Source organism: Panulirus ornatus, chromosome 4 (assembly GCF_036320965.1).
Source record: "Panulirus ornatus isolate Po-2019 chromosome 4, ASM3632096v1, whole genome shotgun sequence".
NCBI classification, from domain to species: Eukaryota; Metazoa; Arthropoda; class Malacostraca; order Decapoda; family Palinuridae; genus Panulirus; species Panulirus ornatus.
This window is the reverse complement of record NC_092227.1, coordinates 17,687,432-17,713,353: the sequence shown is the minus strand read 5'-3', so window position 1 is coordinate 17,713,353 and position 25,922 is coordinate 17,687,432. Positions and strand designations below refer to the sequence as shown.

Below are 25,922 nucleotides of genomic sequence, written 5' to 3'. Positions count from 1 at the left end.
GCTCTGTGAAGGAATGCGAATGTGTTTAAAACGAAATGCATGAGGAATTCATGGTGTGTGAGGTGGTTTGATCGTATAAGATAGAGGTGCGGTACTAAGAAGAATGTGGTTGATAGAGCTGAAGAGGGTGTGCTGAAGTAGTTGGATATAGGGAGAGAATGAGTGAAAAGTTGACAAAGGGGATGTATGAGTCAGAAACGGAGAGGACGAAGTGGGAGACCAAATTGGAGATGGAAGGATGGAGTGAAAAAGATTTTGAGTAATCAGGATTTGAACTCGCTGGAGGGTGTAAGGCGTGCACGGGATAGAGAGAATTTGAACGGTTTTAGTATACTGGAGTCGATGTGCTTTCAGTGAACTAAACCAGGGGATGTAAAGTGCCCGGGGGAAACCACGGACTGTGGGGCCTGGTTGTGTATAGGGAGCTGTGGTTTCGGTGCAATGCATACACTGATTCACACATCTTCTACCACTTGAAAAACCACACTGCTCTTCCCCTTTCTGACTCTCTGTACATTCCTTCACCCTCTCAGTCAATACCCTCCCATATAATTTCCCAGGAATAATCAACAAACTTATGCCTCTGTAGTTTGAACAATATATATATATATATATATATATATATATATATATATATATATATATATATATATATATATATATATATATATATATATATATATATTATCCCTGGGGATAGGGGAGAAAGAATACTTCCCACGTATTCCCTGCGTGTCGTAGAAGGCGACTAAAAGGGGAGGGAGCGGGGGGCTGGAAATCCTCCCCTCTCGTTTTTTTTTAAATTTTCCAAAAGAAGGAACAGAGAATTGGGCCAGGTGAGGGTATTCCCTCAAAGGCCCAGTCCTCTGTTCTTAACGCTACCTCGCTAATGGATCTGGAGAAGGCATATGATAGAGTTGATAGAGATGCTCTGTAGAAGGTATTAAGAATATATGGTGTGGGAGGAAAGTTGTTAGAAGCAGTGAAGTTTTTATCGAGGATGTAAGGCATGTGTACGTGTAGGAAGAGAGGAAAGTGATTGGTTCTCGGTGAATGTAGGTTTGCGGCAGGGGTGTGTGATGTCTCCATGGTTGTTTAATTTGTTTATGGATGGGGTTGTTAGGGAGGTAAATGCAAGAGTTTTGGAAAGAGGGGCAAGTATGAAGTCTGTTGGGGATGAGAGAGCTTGGGAAGTGAGTCAGTTGTTGTTCGCTGATGATACAGCGCTGGTGGCTGATTCATGTGAGAAACTGCAGAAGCTGGTGACTGAGTTTGGTAAAGTGTGTGGAAGAAGAAAGTTAAGAGTAAATGTGAATAAGAGCAAGGTTATTAGGTACAGTAGGGTTGAGGGTCAAGTCAATTGGGAGGTGAGTTTGAATGGAGAAAAACTGGAGGAAGTGAAGTGTTTTAGATATCTGGGAGTGGATCTGGCAGCGGATGGAACCATGGAAGCGGAAGTGGATCATAGGGTGGGGGAGGGGGCGAAAATTCTGGGAGCCTTGAAGAATGTGTGGAAGTCGAGGACATTATCTCGGAAAGCAAAAATGGGTATGTTTGAAGGAATAGTGGTTCCAACAATGTTGTATGGTTGCGAGGCGTGGGCTATGGATAGAGTTGTGCGCAGGAGGATGGATGTGCTGGAAATGAGATGTTTGAGGACAATGTGTGGTGTGAGGTGGTTTGATCGAGTGAGTAACGTAAGGGTAAGAGAGATGTGTGGAAATAAAAAGAGCGTGGTTGAGAGAGCAGAAGAGGGTGTTTTGAAGTGGTTTGGGCACATGGAGATGATGAGTGAGGAAAGATTGACCAAGAGGATATATGTGTCGGAGGTGGAGGGAGCAAGGAGAAGAGGGAGACCAAATTGGAGGTGGAAAGATGGAGTGAAAAAGATTTTGTGTGATCGGGGCCTGAACATGCAGGAGGGTGAAAGGAGGGCAAGGAATAGAGTGAATTGGAGCGATGTGGTATACCGGGGTTGGCGTGCTGTCAGTGGATTGAATCAAGGCATGTGAAGCGTCTGGGGTAAACCATGGAAAGCTGTGTAGGTATGTATATTTGCGTGTGTGGACGTATGTATATACATGTGTATGGGGGGTGGGTTGGGCCATTTCTTTCGTCTGTTTCCTTGCGCTACCTCGCAAACGCGGGAGACAGCGACAAAGTATAAAAAAAAAAAGAAATATATATATATATATATATATATATATATATATATATATATATATATATATATATATATATATATATATATATAATGAGTAATGTGGCAGTTGAGGGAATAATTGGTATACATGGGGTGTTCACTGTTGTAAATGGAAATGGTGAAGAGCTTGTAGATTTATGTGCTGAAAAAGGACTGATGATTGGGAATACCTGGTTTAAAAAGCGAGATATACATAAGTATACTTATGTAAGTAGGAGAGATGGCCAGAGAGCGTTATTGGATTACGTGTTAATTGACAGGCGCGCGAAAGAGAGACTTTTGGATGTTAATGTGCTGAGAGGTGCAACTGGAGGGATGTCTGATCATTATCTTGTGGAGGCTAAGGTGAAGATTTGTATGGGTTTTCAGAAAAGAAGAGTGAATGTTGGGGTGAAGAGGGTGGTGAGAGTAAGTGAGCTTGGGAAGGAGACTTGTGTGAGGAAGTACCAGGAGAGACTGAGTACAGAATGGAAAAAGGTGAGAACAATGGAAGTAAGGGGAGTGGGGGAGGAATGGGATGTATTTAGGGAATCAGTGATGGATTGCGCAAAAGATGCTTGTGGCATGAGAAGAGTGGGAGGTGGGTTGATTATAAAGGGTAGTGAGTGGTGGGATGAAGAAGTAAGAGTATTAGTGAAAGAGAAGAGAGAGGCATTTGGACGATTTTTGCACGGAAAAAATGATATTGAGTGGGAGATGTATAAAAGAAAGAGACAGGAGGTCAAGAGAAGGGTGCAAGAGGTGAAAAAAAGGGCAAATGAGAGTTGGGGTGAGAGAGTATCATTAAATTTTAGGGAGAATAAAAAGATGTTCTGGAAGGAGGTAAATAAAGTGCGTAAGACAAGGGAGCAAATGGGAACTTCAGTGAAGGGCGCAAATGGGGAGGTGATAACAAGTAGTGGTGATGTGAGAAGGAGATGGAGTGAGTATTTTGAAGGTTTGTTGAATGTGTTTGATGATAGAGTGGCAGATATAGGGTGTATGGTCGAGGTGGTGTGCAAAGTGAGAGGGTTAGGGAAAATGATTTGGTAAACAGAGAAGAGGTAGTAAAAGCTTTGCGAAAGATGAAAGCCGGCAAGGCAGCAGGTTTGGATGGTATTGCAGTGGAATTTATTAAAAAAGGGGGTGACTGTATTGTTGACTGGTTGGTAAGGTTATTTAATGTATGTATGACTCATGGTGAGGTGCCTGAGGATTGGCGGAATGCGTGCATAGTGCCATTGTACAAAGGCAAAGGGGATAAGAGTGAGTGCTCAAATTACAGAGGTATAAGTTTGTTGAGTATTCCTGGTAAATTATATGGGAGGGTATTGATTGAGAGGGTGAAGGCATGTACAGAGCATCAGATTGGGGAAGAGCAGTGTGGTTTCAGAAGTGGTAGAGGATGTGTGGATCAGGTGTTTGCTTTGAAGAATGTATGTGAGAAATACTTAGAAAAGCAAATGGATTTGTATGTAGCATTTATGGATCTGGAGAAGGCATATGATAGAGTTGATAGAGGTGCTCTGTGGAAGGTATTAAGAATATATGGTGTGGGAGGCAAGTTGTTAGAAGCAGTGAAAAGTTTTTATCGAGGATGTAAGGCATGTGTACGTGTAGGAAGAGAGGAAAGTGATTGGTTCTCAGTGAATGTAGGTTTGCGGCAGGGGTGTGTGATGTCTCCATGGTTGTTTAATTTGTTTATGGATGGGGTTGTTAGGGAGGTAAATGCAAGAGTTTTGGAAAGAGGGGCAAGTATGAAGTCTGTTGGGGATGAGAGAGCTTGGGAAGTGAGTTAGTTGTTGTTCGCTGATGATACAGCGCTGGTGGCTGATTCATGTGAGAAACTGCAGAAGCTGGTGACTGAGTTTGGTAAAGTGTGTGAAAGAAGAAAGTTAAGAGTAAATGTGAATAAGAGCAAGGTTATTAGGTACAGTAGGGTTGAGGGTCAAGTCAATTGGGAGGTAAGTTTGAATGGAGAAAAACTGGAGGAAGTGAAGTGTTTTAGATATCTGAGAGTGGATCTGGCAGCGGATGGAACCATGGAAGCGGAAGTGGATCAGAGGGTGGGGGAGGGGGCGAAGATTCTGGGAGCCTTGAAGAATGTGTGGAAGTCGAGAACATTATCTCGGAAAGCAAAAATGAGTATGTTTGAAGGAATAGTGGTTCCAACAATGTTGTATGGTTGCGAGGCGTGGGCTATGGATATAGTTGTGCGCAGGAGGATGGATGTGCTGGAAATGAGATGTTTGAGGTCACTGTGTGGTGTGAGGTGGTTTGATCGAGTAAGTAACGTAAGGGTAAGAGAGATGTGTGGAAATAAAAAGAGCGTGGTTGAGAGAGCAGAGGAGGGTGTTTTGAAATGGTTTGGGCACATGGAGAGAATGAGTGAGGAAAGATTGACCAAGAGGATATATGTGTCGGAGGTGGAGGGAACGAGGAGAAGAGGGAGACCAAATTGGAGGTGGAAAGATGGAGTGAAGAAGATTTTGTGCGATCGGGGCCTGAACATGCAGGAGGGTGAAAGGAGGGCAAGGAATAGAGTGAAATGGAGCGATGTGGCATACCGGGGTTGTCGTGCTGTCAGTGAATTGAATCAAGGCATGTGACGCGTCTGGGGTAAACCATGGAAAGCTGTGTAGGTATGTATATTTGCGTGTGTGGACGTATGTATATACATGTGTATGGGGGTGGGTTGGGCCATTTCTTTCGTCTGTTTCCTTGCGCTACCTCGCAAACGCGGGAGACAGCGACAAAGCAAAAAGAAAAAAAAAAAAATATATATATATATATATATATATATTTCTTTTTCTTCTTTCAAACTATTCGCCATTTCCCGCATTAGCGAGGTAGCGTTAAGAACAGAGGACTGGGCCTTGGAGGGAATATCCTCACCTGGCCCCCTTCTCTGTTCCTTGTTTTGGAAAATTAAAAAAAAAACGAGAGGGAAAGATTTCCAGCCCCCCGCTCCCTCCCCTTTTAGTCGCCTTCTACGACACGCAGGGAATACGTGGGAAGTATTCTTTCTCCCCTATCCCCAGGGATAATATATATATATATATATATATATATATATATATATATATATATATATATATATATATATATATATATATATATAAGATGGTCATCCAAGCTTACATCTTAGCAGCATACAATGTAAGCAGACATTAAACAAATCATCATCATGCACGCATGCATCATTAAGCTGTACATTACATAGTTGTATATCGTTGCATACCACACAGTCATGCATCACATAGATTGAATGCGCATACATCTTGTAAGTATGCAATATATCGGTATCCATCATGCAATTTTGATACATCATAAGTTATGCGTAGCATAAGATTATATCATAAAGGCGTACATACATTGTACGTTTGAGAACATCGTTACAATGCATCACCTAACCTCAGATCCAGGAAAGGCTAGACTTCGTCAGGTACGTATCTTTAGGTACGCCATTACCTCCGGAAGACAAAGAACCAAGTCCACTTCATGACAAGGTAAACTGATCGTCAACAGTTCCTCCCTGGATGATTACAGTTTCAATAGGCTTAGACGGCACCGTGAACTAGGAGAGGATGAACAGCTGGGTTGACTACGGACCGGCGGCCGCAACCATGGATTCGAACCTATGCCCTTGACTCCGGGCGGCCGGTGAGTGCTTCACGGTAAACATCGGTCATATGATGAAGGATGGTCGACTTCGACCCAGATTTCGTCATTGGTATCTCCCGTGACCACATCGTCACAAGCTCATTACTGAGGTAACGTAATTCACAGTCATGGAGCACAAGACAGTCTCGCTGGAGCGCCATTTGTTCAAATGATGATTTTTTTTTTCTTACGATGACAAAGCTACTCTTGGGTCTAAGGTCTCTTGATGAGAAGAGCCACAATCAGTCGACACAATGTGGCGCAAATACTTGGGAGAATATTCTATTTATTTTTTCCTTTTTTTTTTGAAACAGTCTCGTTAGAGTGATTCCAGTAAGATGTGCAGAAATTATGAAAGATCTTTCGATAAGAAGAAAATTTGAGATTATATATAACACTATATGTTACTATACAGACATATCATTTCTCAGAACCAGGATCTTATCTCTACAAACATTGGATCAAAGGAGAAGAAACAGTAAATAAAGGAAGACTAAATACCGCACATTACTGAACATAATGCCAAGGCAGAGAACGAGAGATGGTCGAGAATAATACATTTGCTCCATTCAACGGTACCACGTTTCAGCAACAAATGGAATAGCTTGGTGTGGTCACCTTTGTTGGTAGCCTTTCATACGTGACGGCATAACGGCGTTGCTGAGGACCAAGATAGTGTCCTTGGCCACATCCACAACGCTGCACATTTGATGGTATGTCTCTCATCCTCACACCCTACACTGTCAATCAGAGATCACTTTTCCATACCCCGGTCTTTTCTTGTTTTAGTTACGTCGTAATTCTTTCGTCTGTTCCTGGTTCAAGCCATATTTTCCCTCTGGTGTGCGCTTGCCTAACCCTCAGTGTTTACCACATATTCCCCATATGTATTACTTCATTTTCGTTAATATGGTGCTCACCAAGTGCTTACGGCTTTACATTTTATTCAAACATATCCTGAACCTAGGCACTACGTGAGACCATCATAATGAAATAGTCCAATCAGACCTTTCGTCGAACGTGGACCAGAGACATTGTCCTGTAGCAAGTAGACTTCCTGACTTCTTAACTTCGAATGAGAAGTCTTTAGTGTAGTCACGTGGACAGCACTGTCTCTGGTGGAGGGAGTGGTCTCAGCCCTCTCAGATTCCTGGGTTTTTATCCCCAGCTGACGCGAGTGACGACTATTGCACTTACATGGACATGTTTCATCCAACACGTAGGATTTACTGGCAAGAAAAAAAATCAAGCGTTGCTGTTGAGGATGTGGAGGTAGCCAATAGACGAGACGTAAGTTTGGGGCGAGTCATGGAGCACATGTGATATGTATGTGTACATATCGGGAAAGAGAGAACTGTGTAGTCTGACAGTGAATGGTGACGTTATTGAACGATCAAGTGGAGATATATCATTATTCATCCTGCATCAAGACAAGACGAATAGATATAAATGTGGACGAAACACCATGAACTCATTCAAAAGGAAAAATTCTATGGCATGAGCTCAGCATCTCCCGTGGGATGATGACTTATTCATCCCGCTGACCACTGCTCCCAACCCTTGGCTGTCGGTAGCCCACTGTGTACAGTCTAGTGGTCGGATGCCTCAACCGTTGACAGTCGGCTGCCCACTGTGTACAGCCAGTGGTCGGAAGGCTTAACCCCTGGCTGCCGGCGGCCCACAGCGGGCAGCCAAGGTCGTGCGCCTCGCGAACCTCCTGACCTCGTTAAGTTAAATGGCAGTAATGCCACGGCCATCCAGCTGCCACCGGAAGTGTTCGAGTTGCTTTTATTGGTAACAATGAGATTCTCTGGTGTGTTTAGGGTGGTAACTGTTCACGACCTCAGGCTGTAGACCAACTGAGTTTACGGATATATATATATATATATATATATATATATATATATATATATATATATATATATATATATATATATATATATATATATATTCCCTGGGGATAGGGGACAAAGAATACTTCCCACGTATTCCCTGCGTGTCGTAAAAGGCGACTAAAAGGGGAGGGAGCGGGGGGCTGGAAATCCTCCCCTCTCGTTTTTTTTTTTTTAATTTTCCAAAAGAAGGAACAGAGAATTGGGCCAGGTGAGGGTATTCCCTCAAAGGCCCAGTCCTCTGTTCTTAACGCTACCTCGCTAATGCGGGAAATGGCGAACAGTTTGAAAGAAAAGAGAAAATATATATATATATATATATATATATATATATATATATATATATATATATATATATATATATATATATATATATATGTGTGTGTGTGTGTGTGTGTGTGTATACATGATATTGGTAAAGAAATTTGATCGTTTTGATGATAATGATAGTAATAATAATGATAATGATAATAGAGCTTGTTTTTATGTTCGTGTATGAAGGTCATAGCTCCAACAGGTGAGAACGTAGAGACCTGAGAGTTTACACTCGTGCTAAGTGGACGTTGAAGGTGTGTACCTGGGTATTGTCATGTTACCCACACGTGTCTCAGCATCTTCTACATGCAGCAAGCTAGCGAAGAACCACGTGGAAAAGAAAGCGGTTCCTTATATTCCAATCAAGTCATCTGACACTGTTCCAGACACCAGCGAGGCTGTCAGTTACCCAACAGAATTCCTCAGTTCAGTTGACCAGGTGTACCGCCACACAATCTATACCTCACAACCAGGAGCCACCAACAAACTGCGGTGAGACACGTATGGCTGTCAAGACGCTATTAAGTCTACAGTCATGACTGGTCATGCTGCAGGACAGGATGTTTTCAATCCACGCGTTCCAACCATCCCATCTGAACTGTTATTTCAATTCAGGCGCCTCCACTTCCCAGTTCGACTCAGCTTTGCTCCGAGCATCAGCGAGACACAGTCACCCAGTGTTGCTGGTCTCAGCCAGGCCGGGTTTGGTGCTCCAGGGTTTGGTCAAGGTAAAGAACCTCATCATCACGGCACCAGATGGTGAAACACCCAGCGCTGTCTATCCTGAAACACAACAACGGTAAAACTTGTGATAGAGTCGGATAAAATGGGATAGAAATTTGTGACATCAAATTTAGATGTGAAAAATTTAATTCAGTAACAAAGTTCGTCGATCATAAAGAAAAATTCTTAATTTGCTGAACTGTCTCTACGACTTTTATCATTTTCTGAGGAAAAAAGTTTATCATATTATTTGCAGTAGCTGTTTACTATATTAGGCTCATATTACACTGATATAAGTCATCCAAAATGTATGATCGTAATAACACATGCAAAGTCGGGTACTTTCGTTAGTGCCTTACCTTACCTTACCTTACCTTACCTTACCTTACCTTACCTTACCTTATCTAATCTTACTTAACCTTCCTGCCTCAGGGGTCAGTGCCTAATATAGCAATACGTTGCCTGTGTGTATATACTTTCGGAATGAGGTAAAACCAGCTTACAAAAGGTATCAGAAGAGAACAGCATGCAAGTGAGGAATAAGGTGGACTGGGGAAAGGAAGGGGGTGTATGGTGTACATATACGCAACTGGGGAATCAGGAGAGAAAGTTCTTAGGAAGAGAATTAAGACTTTGGTGGAAACATTCGTAGGTTTGGAGAAGACGTATGTCACAGTTAATGAGAGAAGAGACTCTCGGTCATACGTAACCACAATGAGCGAGGAAGACTTGCTAAATGCCGCAGAGAGCTAAAGTGGGAGAAAAAAAAAATCTGGGGTAAAGAAAATGACTTGTTAAAGAATGGATGTTGATATGAGTGACCATTTTGAAATAAGTATCGATTTTCAGTAGAGCATCATGACCGTGGTTATGTGATGCTTATGTGGAAGCCATGTTACTCCAGTGAGAGAGACGGGATGATGGTACAGTCTACGTGTATCGTAAGGGAACGCAAGGGAAACTAGGTTGGATGAACAGAGTAGATGATGATGTTTGGAAGATGATCGTTGTGGTTAAATGAAATTTACACATGGACGAAACTTCGTTATGATGATATGGTCATGTACGACGTATGGCTCATGATATATTGATGAATGAAATCATTGGCGGTTTGACCGAGCCTACCAGCCTCCTGGGAGACCGCACAACATTTGGACTGACGCAGGAGATGAAACTTGCAGGATCTGAGGTATGTCAGGCATTGCTGCCTCCCGGGAAGGTAAATTTCTGTTGCTCACGTGTGGAGGAGGTGATATATTTACGATGTTGTAGCAGTGAATGGTGGTGGACGTGTGGATGATAGCATTTGTGTGGTGGTAAAGGTGTGGATGGTCGTATATTGTGTGTGGTGGTAAAGGTGTGGATGGTCGTATGGTGTGTGTGGTGGTAGAGGTGTAGATGGTCGTATATTGTGTGTTGTGGTAGAGAAGTGGATGGTTGTATGTTGTGTGCGGTGGTAGAGGTGTGGATGGTCGTATGTTGTGTGTGGTGGTAGAGGTGTGGATGGTCGTATATTGTGTGTGGTGGTAGAGGTGTGGATGGTCGTATGTTGTGTGTGGTGGTAGAGGTGTGTTTGGTCGTATGGTGTGTGTGGTGGTAGAGGTGTGTTTGGTCGTATGGTGTGTGTGGTGGTAGAGGTGTGGATGGTCGTATGTTGTGTGTGGTGGTAAAGGTGTGGATGGTCGTATATTGTGTGTGGTGGTAAAGGTGTGGATGGTCGTATGGTGTGTGTGGTGGTAGAGGTGTAGATGGTCGTATGTTGTGTGTTGTGGTAGAGAAGTGGATGGTCGTATGTTGTGTGTGGTGGTAGAGGTGTGGATGGTCGTATGTTGTGTGTGGTGGTAGAGGTGTGGATGGTCGTATATTGTGTGTGGTGGTAGAGGTGTGGATGGTCGTATGTTGTGTGTGGTGGTAGAGGTGTGTTTGGTCGTATGGTGTGTGTGGTGGTAGAGGTGTGGATGGTCGTATGTTGTGTGTGGTGGTAGAGGTGTGGATGGTCGTATGTTGTGTGTGGTGGTAGAGGTGTGGATGGTCGTATATTGTGTGTGGTGGTAGAGGAGTGGATGGTCGTATGTTGTGTGTGGTGGTAGAGGTGTGGATGGTCGTATGTTGTGTGTGGTGGTAGACATGTGGATGGTCGTATGTTGTGTGTGGTGGTAGAGGTGTGGATGGTCGTATGTTGTGTGTGGTGGTAGAGGAGTGGATGGTCGTATGTTGTGTGTGGTGGTAGAGGTGTAGATGGTCGTATGTTGTGTGTGGTGGTAGAGATGTGGATGGTCGTATGCTGTGTGTGGTGGTAGAGGAGTGGATGGTCGTATGTTGTGTGTGGTGGTAGAGGTGTAGATGGTCGTATGTTGTGTATGGTTGTAGAGGAGTGGATGGTCGTATGTTGTGTGTGTGGTGGTAGAGGTGTGTTTGGTCGTATGTTGTGTGTGGTGGTAGAGGAGTGGTTGGTCGTATGTTGTGTGTGGTGGTAGAGGTGTGTTTGGTCGTATGTTGTGTGTGGTGGTAGAGGAGTGGTTGGTCGTATGTTGTGTGTGGTGGTAGAGGTGTGTTTGGTCGTATGTTGTGTGTGGTGGTAGAGGTGTGGATGGACGTATGTTGTGTGTGGTGGTAGAGGTGTGGATGGTCGTATGTTGTGTGTGGTGGTAGAGGTGTGGATGGTCGTATGTTGTGTGTGGTGGTAGAGGAGTGGTTGGTCGTATGTTGTGTGTGGTGGTAGAGGTGTGGATAGGCGTATGTTGTGAGTTGTCGTGGAAATGTGGACGCCAGCAAGTTGTGTTTGGTGGTAGAGGTGTGGTTGCCAGCATGTTGTGTGTGTTGGTTGAGGTGTGGATGGCAGTATGGTGTATGTGGTTGGAATGGATGGTAGTATGTTGTGTGTGTTGATGGAGGAATGGATGATGGTATTTTGTGTGTGAGTGGAGGTGTACATGGCAGTGTATTGCACATGATGTTGGAGATGTGAACTATGGCGTATTTTGATGACTGTGTATTGCGGAGGGAGAGTTTGACACTAGTGTTGCCCCGTCCCTTAACCTTACGTGTATACAAACATACACACTCACAATCTAAGCCAAGCACTCATTTGTTAGCCGGCTCCGAGGGGAGGATAAACAGCTGGATTACTGTGAGCCCACTGCTGCGCCCAGGATTCGAAACCACGCGAGCCTGACTCCGAGCCAGATTTGAACTGACTCATGGTCAGTAACAATAACAATTACACCTCGGAGGCCTGTGTGTGAGGCTGGTGATGCAGACGGGACAGGGTATGTGTGAGGGAGCTGAGCGCAGCATGCATTTGATTAACCCCATATATATGGCAATCGAGTTTAAAACAATAAACAGAAAACAAGACATTGAAAATGAGATCACGCAAACCCGAGCGTATTTTTTGTAGAAAATTGGTGAAACTGATTTCTTCTCGGACAAGTTGTCAGACAGGTTAACGTACAGTTAGACTGGTTCAACGCCGGGGGAGGGGATACTACCAGCGATGACGTAGCCACCACTCCAGGGGAACCACCGCCCATGACGCCACCAATATCAGCCTCCCTGAACCTGTGTGGAGGGAGCAGCAGCTGCCCTTCCTCAGAAATAGATCCGCTCCGCTCTGACGTCACATGAATCTTTCGTAAACTTGAGAATATCATTTTTTTCTTTCTCATTTTTTTTCCAACAAAGCAGCCAGGACACCTTGTGGACTGCCTTTTAATAATTCCTGGATCGACCAGTATAACCTTGGTGCCCGTTTTTAACCTTTTATCATATCAGTTTAGTCTCAAGACCACTTACTGCTTCTCTAGTGTCGTGGTGTATCGTACACACAGGTAAGAAAAAAAAGTATCTTGACACTTTTTATGTGAAACAATACGACACACGGATGATGGATTGAGAAATGCTTTTTGATTTGGCCTCGCACAGGTAGCCCTCTTGCTCTCATGATATTGTAATACATTGCTAGCGACATTTCCTGCCATTAGCCATAAAAGATTTTACATGGATTTCATCTCTCGATGGAAATAGCTATAAAGTGTGGCGACCGTTATTATTATTAGGAAATTTGTCTCGCATTCACGTTGACCAACTCTATTGTGACGCCGCGAGTCGTACTGATCATTTCGAAAATCATTCAACTCATCCAGGAAGATTTTTTTTTTTCTTTTACCGTGTGTTCACCCTGGAAGATTATGTTTCCCCGTGTTTACTTCCCTTACCACGAGTCTCGCCTCGTTGGTCAAGCCTCTTGGAAAGACGTTTCTCCCACAGTCTCTTACGTCAGAACATATTCATTTGTCAAAGGTAAGATTCGAAGGACATACTGACGTGAGGACAAACGAATAAAGGTAATGTATGTAAAAAAAAAACTGAGAGAACAGGCTGCAGTGTCCGAGTGAGCAGTGTGTTGTGAGGCACGTAACGTAGAGCGGTGGCGCAGGACCGCGAGACTCCGCCGTCAGTGCCACCCTCAGGCTTGCCTGACCGTGGCGTCAGCTGCTGCCCGCGGTTGACTTCACAGTTGCCTCATGTATCACAAGGTTAGGGATTATTCCTGTGTAGTGGTGCGTGCCAGGGCGTACCTGCCGCTGCTGGGGTGTACGTGTTCGCAGCCACGTGTGGTGCTCAGGAGGAGGCTCAGCAGTGAGGACAGAGCAGCACTGATGTATACTGATTCACTTATCTGACCTGCAGGAACCCTGGTAATAGCTCTCATACACGGAAGGCCTTACATTCTCACGCATTTTCTCTAATACTGAGGGAAAGAAAAGACAGTCAAGTGATCATCTGTATTTCAAGTTAGTTTTGTCACAGAAGTTTACACTTGTCACGGTTCATTCTTAACCCCTGGAAATAAGCGTGAATCCTTGATCTAAAAAGGTGATCATAAAAGAGACGATTGTCTCTCTAAGATACTTATCTGCCAAGGTTCACAATGATCGGCCTAATATTTATGGAATGGCAGTCATTTATAACCCTGAAGGGTAGGAAAATAATGGGGAAGAAGGCATCAAAATCCGGATTTATTAATGATAAGATACGGAGCGCTAACACGGAACATCTGTTGCGAGATGATCAGGCTAATGAATTCGCAACACATCAAGCCAAATCCGTACTAGGACATGTATGCAAAGTTTTTCATCCCATCTCGTAGAGTATTTCGTCCTTTTCGCCATGATACCTCAAATCAGCAGCAGTCAGGCGTCACACTTGGCTTGTATCGTGTTCCTAGCCTTAAAAGGATCACTATTGATTATGTGGTCACAAGGTGACAGTTTTTTTTAATTTGCGCCAGACGCCACCATGAGTGAACTGTTTGCATTGTTGCCATATCAGAGTTGACCTCTTGGTGGGGATGTTGTCGACGATAAACGTAACTAGATCTTGTGTATGAAGCTTATTAGGATTTGTGCAAGCACATACCAGTTTTTTTTTTTTAGTATTCCTTTGGCAGACCTTCATAATCTGTTTACTTGCTCCGATATGACTTTTGGCCTTAAACACCAACCATGATGTGCATATACAGAGCATCAGATCATATACGAGCATTTGAGCGGTACACAGGCATATGATCACCCTTCAGCTACATTATTTTACGTTGGTTCATCGCTTATTTTCCCTAAATTTATGATAACTGTGTTCACAGCAGTTACTGCAGATCCATTAAACGGAACACACAACTAAAAAGAAAATCAACAAAAGACTGTAGAAGGCGGGGATGCACTGACAGACAGCAGAACCTAAAGCTGTCACTGTCTTTACGCTCGAGGCGGGGCCGAGTGGTGAGTTGCCAGGTGTGTGTTCCTCCGCAACGAATTTTACTCGAGTTACGACGGAGAGATTTTCATCACGTTTTTTGGAAACGTTATAGTCACCTATGGAGGATGTATCCACCTAAATACCAGGAGATTACATTGATGCAAGGGAAGAAACGTTACACTTTCAATATTTCTTGTTAGCTACTGCGAATGTTCCCACACACCTACTACACTGGCGCGGGATCAGTCCCATTTTTCGCAAAGGGTCTTCCTTTCTTTTCCCCCAGAAACTGTTGGAACGAACGGCAGGATCCCTCAACAGTGTCTTTGCATTTGACAGTTGGATTCTTGTTGGACACAACAGATTACAACAGGACTCTAGCTAATGAGTATTACATACAACAATTGTAATCTTATTTTTCCGATGGCTGTATCATCGAAAACTGATAAGAGTACAGTACAGTGTTGTCAAAGACTTTGCTTTAAAGGATTCCATCCTGACCCTGTTACTGAAAGTAACGTAGTTTGGGAGCTACAAGATCCTCGGTAAAGGTAGTCCTGGGATAATGAATGATATATATATATATATATATATATATATATATATATATATATATATATATATATGTGTGTGTGTGTGTGTGTGTGTGTTAGTGTGTGTGTGTGTGTGCACCTGAGCGTGAGACGAAAGATCATGAGAGACAAGTGTTTTGGGAGCAGCTGAGTGAGTGTCAGTAGTTTTGATGCACCAGACCAGGTTATAGTAATGGGTGATTTGAATGCAAAGGTGAGTAATGTGGCAGTTGAGGGAATAATTGGTATACATGGGGTGTTCAGTGGTGTAAGTGGAAATGGTGAAGAGCTTATAGATTCATGTGCTGAAAAAGGACTGGTAATTGAAAATACCTGGTTTAAAAAGAGAAATATACATAAGTATACGTAAGTAAGTAGGAGAGATGGCCAGATAGCGTCATCGGATTACATGTTAATTGATTGGCGCGCGAAAGAGAGACTTTTGGATGTTAATGTGCCGAGAGGTGCAACTGGAGGGATGTCTGATCATTATTTTGTGGAGGCGAAGGTGAAGATTTGTAGAGGTTTTCAGAAAGGAAGAGAGAATGTTGGGGTGAAGAGAGTGGTGAGAGTAAGTGAGCTTGGGAAGGAGACTTGTTTGAGGAAGTACCAGGAGAGACTGAGTACAGAATGGAAAAAGGTGAGAACAAAGGACGTAAGAGGAGTGGAGTAGGGATGGGATGTATTTTGGGAAGCAGTGATGGCTTGCGCAAAAGATGCTTGTGGCATGAGAAGCGTGGGAGGTGGGCAGATTAGAAAGGGTAGTGAGTGGTGATTATTAGTGAAAGAGAAGAGAGAGGCATTTGGACGATTTTTGCAGGAAAATAATGCAAATGACTGGGAGATGTATAAAAGAAAGAGGCAGGAGGTCAAGAGAAAGGTTTAAGAGGTGAAAACGAGGGCAAATGAGAGTTGGGGTGAGAGTATCATTAAATTTTAGGGAGAATAAAAAGATGTTTTGGAAGGAGGTAAATAAAGTGCTAAGACAAAGGAACAAATAGGAACATCATTGAAGGGGGCTAATGGGGAGGTGATAACAAGTAATGGTGATGTGAGGAGATGGAGTGAGTATTTTGAAGGTTTGTTGAATGTGTGTGATGATAGAGTGGCAGATATAGCGTGTTTTGGTCGAGGTGGTGTGCAAAGTGAGAGGGTTAGGGAGAATGATTTGGTAAATAGAGAAGAGGTAGTAAAAGCTTTGCGGAAGATGAAAGCCGGCAAGGCAGCGGGTTTGGATAGCATTGCAGTGGAATTTATTAAAGAAGGGGGGTGACTGTATTGTTGACTGGTTGGTGAGATTATTTGATGTATGTATGACTCATAGTGAGGTGCCTGAGGATTGGCGTGAGTATTCCTGGGAAATTATATGGGAGGGTATTGATTGAGAGGGTAAAGCATGTACAGAGCATCAGATTGGGGAAGAGCAGTGTGGTTTCAGAAGTGGTAGAGGATGTGTGGATCAGGTGTTTGCTTTGAAAGATGTATGTGAGAAATACTTAGAAAAGCAAGTGGATTTGTATGTAGCATCTATGGATCTGGAGAAGGCATATGATAGAGTTGATAGAGATGCTCTGTGGAAGGTATTAAGAATATATGGTGTGAGAGGCAAGTTGTTAGAAGCATTGAAAAGTTTTTATCGAGGATGTAAGGCATGTGTACGTGTAGGAAGAGAGGAAAGTGATTCGTCCTCAGTGAATGAAGGTTTGCGGCAGGGGTGCGTGATGTCTCCATAGTTGTTTAATTTGTTTATGGATGGGGTTGTTAGGGAGGTGAATGCAAGAGTTTATGAAAGAGGGGCAAGTATGCAGTGTTTTGCGGATGAGAGAGCTTGGGAAGTGAGTCAGTTGTTGTTCGCTCATGATGCAGCGCTGGTGGCTGATTCGGGTGAGAAACTGCAGAGGCTGATTGCTGAATTTGGTAAAGTGTGTGAAAAAAGAAAGCTGAGAGTAAATGTGAATAAGAGCAAGGTTATTAGGTACAGTAGGGTTGAGGGACAAGTCAACTGGGAGGTAAGTTTGAATGGAGGAAAACTGGAGGAAGTGAAGTGTTTTAGATATCTGGGAGTGGATTTGGCAGCGGATGGAACCATGGAAGCAGAAGTGAATCATAGGGTGGGGGATGGGGCGAAAATTCTGGGAGCCTTGAAGAATGTGTGGAAATCGAGAAGGTTATCTTGGAAAGCAAAAATGGGTATGTTTGAAGGAATAGTGGTTTCAACAATGATATATGGTTGCGAGGCGTGGGCTGTAGATAGAGTTGTGCGGAGGAGGGTGGATGTGCTGGAAATTAGATGTTTAAGGACAATGTGTGGTGTGAGGTGGTTTGATCGAGTAAGTAATGAAAGCGTAAGAGAGATGTGTGGTAATAAAAAGAGTGTGGCTGAGGGAGCAGAAGAGGGTGTTTTGAAATGGTTTGGTCACATGGAGAGAATGAGTGAGGAAAGATTGACCAAGAGGATATATGTGTGAGAGGTGGAGGGAACGAGGAGAAGTGGGAGACCAAATTGGAGGTGGAAAGATGGAGTGAAAAAAATTTTGAGTGATCGGGGTCTGAACATGGAGGAGGGTGAAAGGCGTGCAAGGAATAGAGTGAATTGGAACGATGTGCTATACCGGGATCGACGTGCTGTCAATGGATTGAACCAGGGTATGTGAAGCATCTGGGGTAAATCATGGAAAGTTGTGTGGGGCCTGGATGTGGAAAGGGAGCTGTGGTTTCGGATGCATTATACATGGCAGCTAGAGACTGAGTGTGAACGAATGTGGCCTTTGTTGTCTTTCCCTAGCACTACCTCGCGCACATGCGGGGGGAGGGGGTTGTTATTTCATGTTTGGCGGGGTGACGACGAGAATGAATAAGGGCAGACAGTATGAATTATGTACATGTGTATATATGTATATGTCTGTGTGTGTATATCTATATGTATACGTTGAGATGTATAGGTATGTATATGTGCGTGTGTGGACGTGTATATATATACATGTGTATGTGGGTGGGTTGGGCCATACTTTCGTCCGTTTCCTTGCGCTGCCTCACTAACGCGGGAGACAGCGACAAAGTATAATAGATGAAAATAAAATCAATATATATATATATATATATATATATATATATATATATATATATATATATATATATATATATATATATATATATATATATATCTTTCTTTTCTTTCATACTATTCACCATTTCCCGCCTCAGCGAGGTAGCGTTAAGAACAGAGGACTGGGCCTCTGAGGAAACATCCTCACCCGGCCCCTTCTCTGTTCCTTCCTTTGGAAAATTAAGAAAAAAATGAGAGGGGAAGATTTCCAGCCCCCCGCTCCCTTCCCTTTTAGTCGCCTTCTACGACACGCAGGGAATACGTGGGAAGTATTCTATCTCCCCTATCCCCAGGGATAATATATATATATATGTATATATATATATATATATATATATATATATATATATATATATATATATATATATATATATATATTATTATTATTATTATCCCTGGGGATAGGGGAGAAAGAATACTTCCCGCGCATTCCCTGCGTGTCTTAGAAGACGACTAAAAGGGGAGGGAGAGTGGGGGCTGGAAATCCCCCCCTCTCGTTTTTAATTTTCCAGAAGAAGGAACGGAGAAGGGAGCCAAGTGAGGATTTCCTTCAAAGGCTCAGTCCTCTGTTCTTGACGCTACCTCCCTGACTCGGGAAATGGCGAATAGTATGATAAAAAAAAGAGAAAAGAAAAAAAAAAAAATATATATATATATATATATATATATATATATATATATATATATATATATATATATATATATATATATATATATATATTTTTTTTTTTTTTTTTTTTTTTTTTTCATACTATTCGCCATTTCCCGCGATAGCGAAGCGAGGTAGCGTTAAGAACAGAGGACTGGGCCTTTGAGGGAATACCCTCACCTGGCCCCCTTCTCTGTTCGTTCTTTTGGAAAAAAAAAAAAAAAAAAAAAAAAGATATATATATATATATATATATATATATATATATATATATATATATATATATATATGTATATATATATATGTATATATATATATATGTATATATATATATGTATATATATATATATATATATATATATATATATATATATATATATATATATATATATATATATATATATATATATAATGATAGCTGTTCGGGAAATTAGGGCGTCGCTGTCTACCAGCCTACGAGGCTGGGATAAAAACCTCGATTCTTCAAAACTGATTCCCACAAGGGACGTGAGGGCACTTGATCCGCCTCGTCTGTGTAAACAGGAGTATGGTGCTGAAGGTTATACATATACATATATAATTTTTATTACACCACAATATGTAGTAAACTGAGACCATATTTTATAGCGTACTCTTAACAACCATCGTTCAGAAAACTAGATATTTACATTAGTTTTTGTTTTACAAGTTACTGTATCATCTTGTGTAATTGCAGTAAATGTCAGTTTGTAGGACAAAGAAATATAATATAAGATGTTAGATATGATTGTTTCATGTAACTGACGTGTTTCCTGTAAACTGCTGATGATAAAGATTTTCACCCGCTGACCTTGGTCGTTGACCTTTGAACTTAAAGTAAGGACACATTTAACATTATTACCCAATAAAACTCCGTTTTTCTCTTGTTTTTTCCTTTAAGTCAATCGAGAATGAGATGAACGTAAACACAGCCTACGTGTATACCGAGCATGTACGAATGTCGACCATGTTTATTAAGCATGTTTGTTGTTTATGTTTACTCATCTGTCGACCATGTTTATTGAGCATGTTTGCTGTTAATGTTTACAGATAAGTACACTTATTGAACATGTATACTGAGTATGTATATCGAACATACACATGCATGATGCATCATTTGACAAACGTATGTCAAGATTACCTTGTATGCAAATTAGCTGATCACAGATTTATCCTTCAGTCATAGAGAGCTCTCTGGTCCTAGCTTCGTCTCCTGAGGACATACGTGTCGTGGTCTTAGCTTTATCTTATTGTGAGTATATACAGCTAACGCCCCAGCTTTACCTTGTCCCAGGTATATAGTTCTCATGGTTCAGCTTATATATATATATATATATATATATATATATATATATATATATATATATATATATATATATTTTTTTTTTTTTTTTTTTTTCATACTATTTGCCATTTCCGCGTTAGCGAGGTAGCGTTAAGAACAGAGAACTGGGCCTTAGAGAGAATATCCTCACCTGACCCCCTTCTCTGTTCCTTCTTTTGGAAAATTAAAAAAAACAAGAAAGGGGAGGATTTCCAGCCACCCGCTCCCTCCCCTTTTAGTCGACTTCTACGACACGCAGGGAATACGTGGGAAGTATTCTTTCTCCCCTATCCCCAGGGATAATATATATATATATATATATATATATATATATATATATATATATATATATATATATATATATATATATATATATATATTCTTGTAGCAAAAATTGCTGAGACGATCTTCAGGAATGTTGCAGGTAATGTTCTTAGTATTGTCTGCTTCAGGATACGTTCGTCAGTCCATTTTTTTTTTTTTTTTTTGTAGAAAACTCGATGACCAGTTCCATGTTGCTGTTGGATGTAATCAACTAGTGTAGTATGGAGGAACACATTCGTCTCTTCATCAGTGATTTTATTGGGGAAATATCCTTGTTAATGATAATTGCTTGAGTGGTTATCGCGTGGTGGAAGAGGTCCCATGACGAACAGTTCTTGTAAGCAGGACTTGGTAGGTTCTGATAACTTGCTTTGTACCTGTCTGGACACTCGCTCCCGGCCTTCAGTCAGCTGCCCAACTCCGTGGACTTTAGGTGAGCACTGGTTTGGGATTCCCCATTGTGACCATGGGTGGCTGCATCAAGAAAGGGGATCTTCATGTCCACACTCTTTATATATATATATATATATATATATATATATATATATATATATATATATATATATATATATATATATATATATATATATTTTTTTTTTTTCATACTATTCGCTATTTCCCGCATTAGCGAGGTAGCGTTAAGAACAGAGGACTGGGCCTTTGAGGGAACATCCTCACTTGGCCCCCTTCTCTCTTCCTTCTTTTGGAAAATGAAAAACGAGAGGGGAGGATTTCCAGCCCCCCGCTCCCTTCCCTTTTAGTCGCCTTCTACGACACGCAGGGAACATATTTTTTTTTTCTTTTTTTTTTTTTGCTTTGTCGCTGTCTCCCGCGTTTGCGAGGTAGCACAAGGAAACAGACGAAAGAAATGGCCCAACCCACCCCCATACACATGTATATACATACGTCCACACACGCAAATATGCACACCTACACAGCTTTCCATGGTTCACCCCAGACGCTTCACATGCCCTGATTCAATCCACTGACAGCACGTCAACCCCGGTATACCACATCGCTCCAATTCACTCTATTCCTTGCCCTCCTTTCACCCTCCTGCATGTTCAGGCCCCGATCACACAAAATCTTTTTCACTCCATCTTTCCACCTCCAATTTGGTCTCCCTCTTCTCCTCGTTCCCTCCACCTCCGACACATATATCCTCTTGGTCAATCTTTCCTAACTCATTCTCTCCATGTGCCCAAACCATTTCAAAACACCCTCTTCTGCTCTCTCAACCACGCTCTTTTTATTTCCACACATCTCTCTTACCCTTACATTACTTACTCGATCAAATCACCTCACACCACACATTGTCCTCAAACATCTCATTTCCAGCACATCCATCCTCCTGCGCACCACTCTATCCATAGCCCACGCCTCGCAACCATACAACATTGTTGGAACCACTATTCCTTCAAACATACACATTTTTGCTTTCCGAGATAATGTTCTCGACTTCCACACATTCTTCAAGGCTCCCAGAATTCTCGCCCCCTCCCCCACCCTATGATCCACTTCCGCTTCCATGGTTCCATCCGCTGCCAGATCCACTCCCAGATGTCTAAAACACTTTACTTCCTCCAGTTTTTCTCCATTCAAACTCACCTCCCAATTGACTTGACCCTCAACCCTACTGTACCTAATAACCTTGCTCTTATTCACATTTACTCTTAACTTTCTTCTTTCACACACTTTACCAAACTCAGTCACCAGCTTCTGCAGTTTCTCACATGAATCAGCCACCAGCGCTGTATCATCAGCGAACAACAACTGACTCACTTCCCAAGCTCTCTCATCCCCAACAGACTTCATACTTGCCCCTCTTTCCAAAACTCTTGCATTCACATCCCTAACAACCCCATCCATAAACAAATTAAACAACCATGGAGACATCACACACCCCTGCCGCAAACCTACATTCACTGAGAACCAATCACTTTCCTCTCTTCCTACACGTACACATGCCTTACATCCTCGATAAAAACTTTTCACTGCTTCTAACAACTTGCCTCCCACACCATATATTCTTAATACCTTCCACAGAGCATCTCTATCAACTCTATCATATGCCTTCTCCAGATCCATAAATGCTACATACAGATCCATTTGCTTTTCTAAGTATTTCTCACATACATTCTTCAAAGCAAACACCTGATCCATACATCCTCTACCACTTCTGAAACCACACTGCTCTTCCCCAATCTGATGCTCTGTACATGCCTTCACCCTCTCAATCAATACCCTCCCATATATATATATATATATATATATATATATATATATATATATATATATATATATATATATATAGAACCACGAGGAAAGTGAAACGCGATAAGTTCCCAAGTGCACTTTCGTGTAATGATCACATCGTCAGACAGAAGACGTGAGACAAAAGACGTTCAAAAGTCAGTTGATATACAAGGAAGAGACGTAGCTAAGATGCCATTGGTAAACAAGCGTTACCTATCAAGTTTATATAGACCTTCACTAATATTTATGTTACAATTTTTTTGTGTATTCAATAGTAGAACATTCAAATATTTCTCGTGGTAAAGAAATTACAGTTAATAACTGAATTTGCGTTACTCTAGTCATTACAATGGTCATAAGCAGTTGATTCTCACTTTAACAAAGAATTGAACTTGATGAAACGTAATGATTCTCTTATCAAAAGATTTTCATCATTGTCCCCTTCATTGCCGTATATGTATGGACTCACATGCCAAACTTTCCAGCAAGACCCATAGTGAGTTCAGTGGGCTCAGTCACATATACATAATCGAAATGTTTAATTTCTTTATCAAGCCCATTAGTTAGTAAGTTATCAAATTCTAACATCATGAACAATGTACATTTAGTTAATAAGCTCAATGATATCCATGTTTATTTTGATTTCAAAGTGGTAAGCTTTGAGGTTTTATCCTTGTTCACAAAAGTTCCTGTTCATGACCTTAAAATATTTAGTTGATGTCTTGGATAACATTGATTTATTTGTTTCAAATTCCGTGTTTATTGCATTGATAGAATTGTGTATAAAAGATTGTGTATTTCATTTTAATGGAGAATATTATGCTCAGAAATTTGGTATGGTGATGGGTAGCCCTCTTTCACCAGTGTTAAGTAATCTCTTCCTGGAATTCTTTGAAACAAAATTGCTAAGGGACATCCTGCCCTCTAAGGCAATTTGGTTTAGGTATGTTGATGTTCTTTGTGTTTGGCCATTCCATTCGATGTTCCTTAGGGCATTACTTCGATACAGTCCGGAATTTATTGATGAGTTTAAGAGGACATATTCTATTGGATCCAAGTTAAAGTATCCTAAATCTTACATAGATAGATCCCTCAAGGCGGCAACCTCCCCCTATACCAAGAATCTTTTAGTTCTCCCTTTTAGTGATAATTTTACATTGCTTCCCAGGTTGCTTAAATCACTTGATGTAAATGTAGCCTTCAGCAATAACAATACCATAAAGAACATCTTAATCAAAAGCTCGCCAGAAGATTTTGCTGGCTGTATTTACAGAATCCCTTGTAAAAAATGTGATATGTTTTATGTTGGGCAGACTGGTAAAGATCTTTATGTTAAACGTAAGCAACATAAATATAGGATAAGAACAGGACTAGAATCAAATGCTTTGTTTAATCATGTTGAAAATTATGACCATTGTATTCATGGAGTGACACTAATTAAGTTATTAACTGTAACTCCTTTACTACGAGAAATATCATTGAATCTTCTATTATTTGATTCACAAAGAATTGTAACATTAATATTAGTGAAGGTGTATACAAACTGGATATCATTGTTGTAGGCAAAACTTATAAACAGTTCCTTTTTTATCCGCATAATAAAAATTTTATGACAGGCATGATGCCAGACCCCGAACACAGCCAACCCAAACACCACCACCCAGTAACGCTTGTTTGCCAATGGCGTCTTAGCCTCGTCTCCTCCTTGTAAATGAATTGACTGTTCTACATCTTCTGTCTCATCCTTGTTCTAACTCACAGACTTGCTGGTCACAGTAAGAGGACGGTCAGTTCATAACTAACCGCACGATAACTACGAGACATAACTACACGTAGGACAGCAGAAGATGGAGATTGTACTGATCGGTGCACATCTTGAGCATGCTTCACTTGCTATAGAACCTTGGTTCAATACACCAGTGTTGTTAACGATCTCAAGAGCTCACTAGTTTACTATCCAGTGGATGACGGAAGACCACTCTCCAAGTTAACGAGCACAAACAGATCACTAACAAGAATATATTCCCCAGTAGTGATATGGCAGCTTCACTGCACAGTGTGGCAGGCGAGGGTGGTCGGGGGTGAGGCGTGAGAGCTGGAGGTGCCATCCTCAGCCACTACTGCAGGCTGGACACATACAGAGTGGACACTGCTTCCTGGCATCATCATGATCAACGCTGTAGTCTCACACAATGTTTCAAGAATCACTTTCATAGTGGGTGTTCATGATGGATTAGACTAGTCTGCGTTAGAAACGAACTGATTTCTTGAGAGTTTATGTCATGAAGTCTACATGACCTGGTGACGATATCATCACGTACATGACCTGGTGACGATATCATCACGTACATGACCCAGTGACATGATTATCACGCACATGACCTGGTGACATGATTATCACGTACATGACCTGGTGACAAGATTATCACGTACATGACCTGGTGACAAGATTATCACGTACATGACCTGGTGACAAGATTATCACGTACATGACCTGGTGACAAGATTATCACGTACATGACCTGGTGACGTGATTATCACGTATATGACCTGGTGACGTGATTATCACGCACATGACCTGGTGACATGATTATCACGTACATGACCTGGTGACGTGATTATCACGCACATGACCTGGTGACGTAATTATCACGTACATGACCTGGTGACGTGATTATCACGTACATGACCTGGTGACGTGATTATCACGTACATGACCTGGTGACAAGATTATCACGTACATGACCTGGTGACAAGATTATCACGTACATGACCTGGTGACAAGATTATCACGTACATGACCTGGTGACAGGATTATCGCATACACATGACCTGGTAACTAGATAATCGCTTACATATCTTGATGACGCGATTATCACGGTACACATTACTACTTCGCATCTCTCCTTTTTCCGGCTCCGAAGGTTTGTACTATCACAACAAGCGTCGTGTTCTTCATCACAACTTGGGAGAACAACTTCGCCGTCACTAATATTTCTCAGTTGTCTTCCTCAACACTATGAACATCTCTCCCAGTTGTGTATTGGATAGCCTCATTATCCCTCCCTCCACCTCCCCCTCTCATCATACCAGGTGGTGATATAATCATTTCAATCTACTTGATTTACGATAACTTATGAT

The 25,922-nt window shown here is 41.8% G+C and overlaps 1 protein-coding gene across 2 annotated transcripts in view; it reads left to right on the top strand.

The window, feature by feature from the left end:
• The window catches only part of LOC139765897 (uncharacterized), a 409,959-nt gene that overhangs the window by 295,438 nt on the left and 88,599 nt on the right, over positions 1–25,922 (top strand). The gene's annotated exons all lie outside the window — the stretch shown is intronic.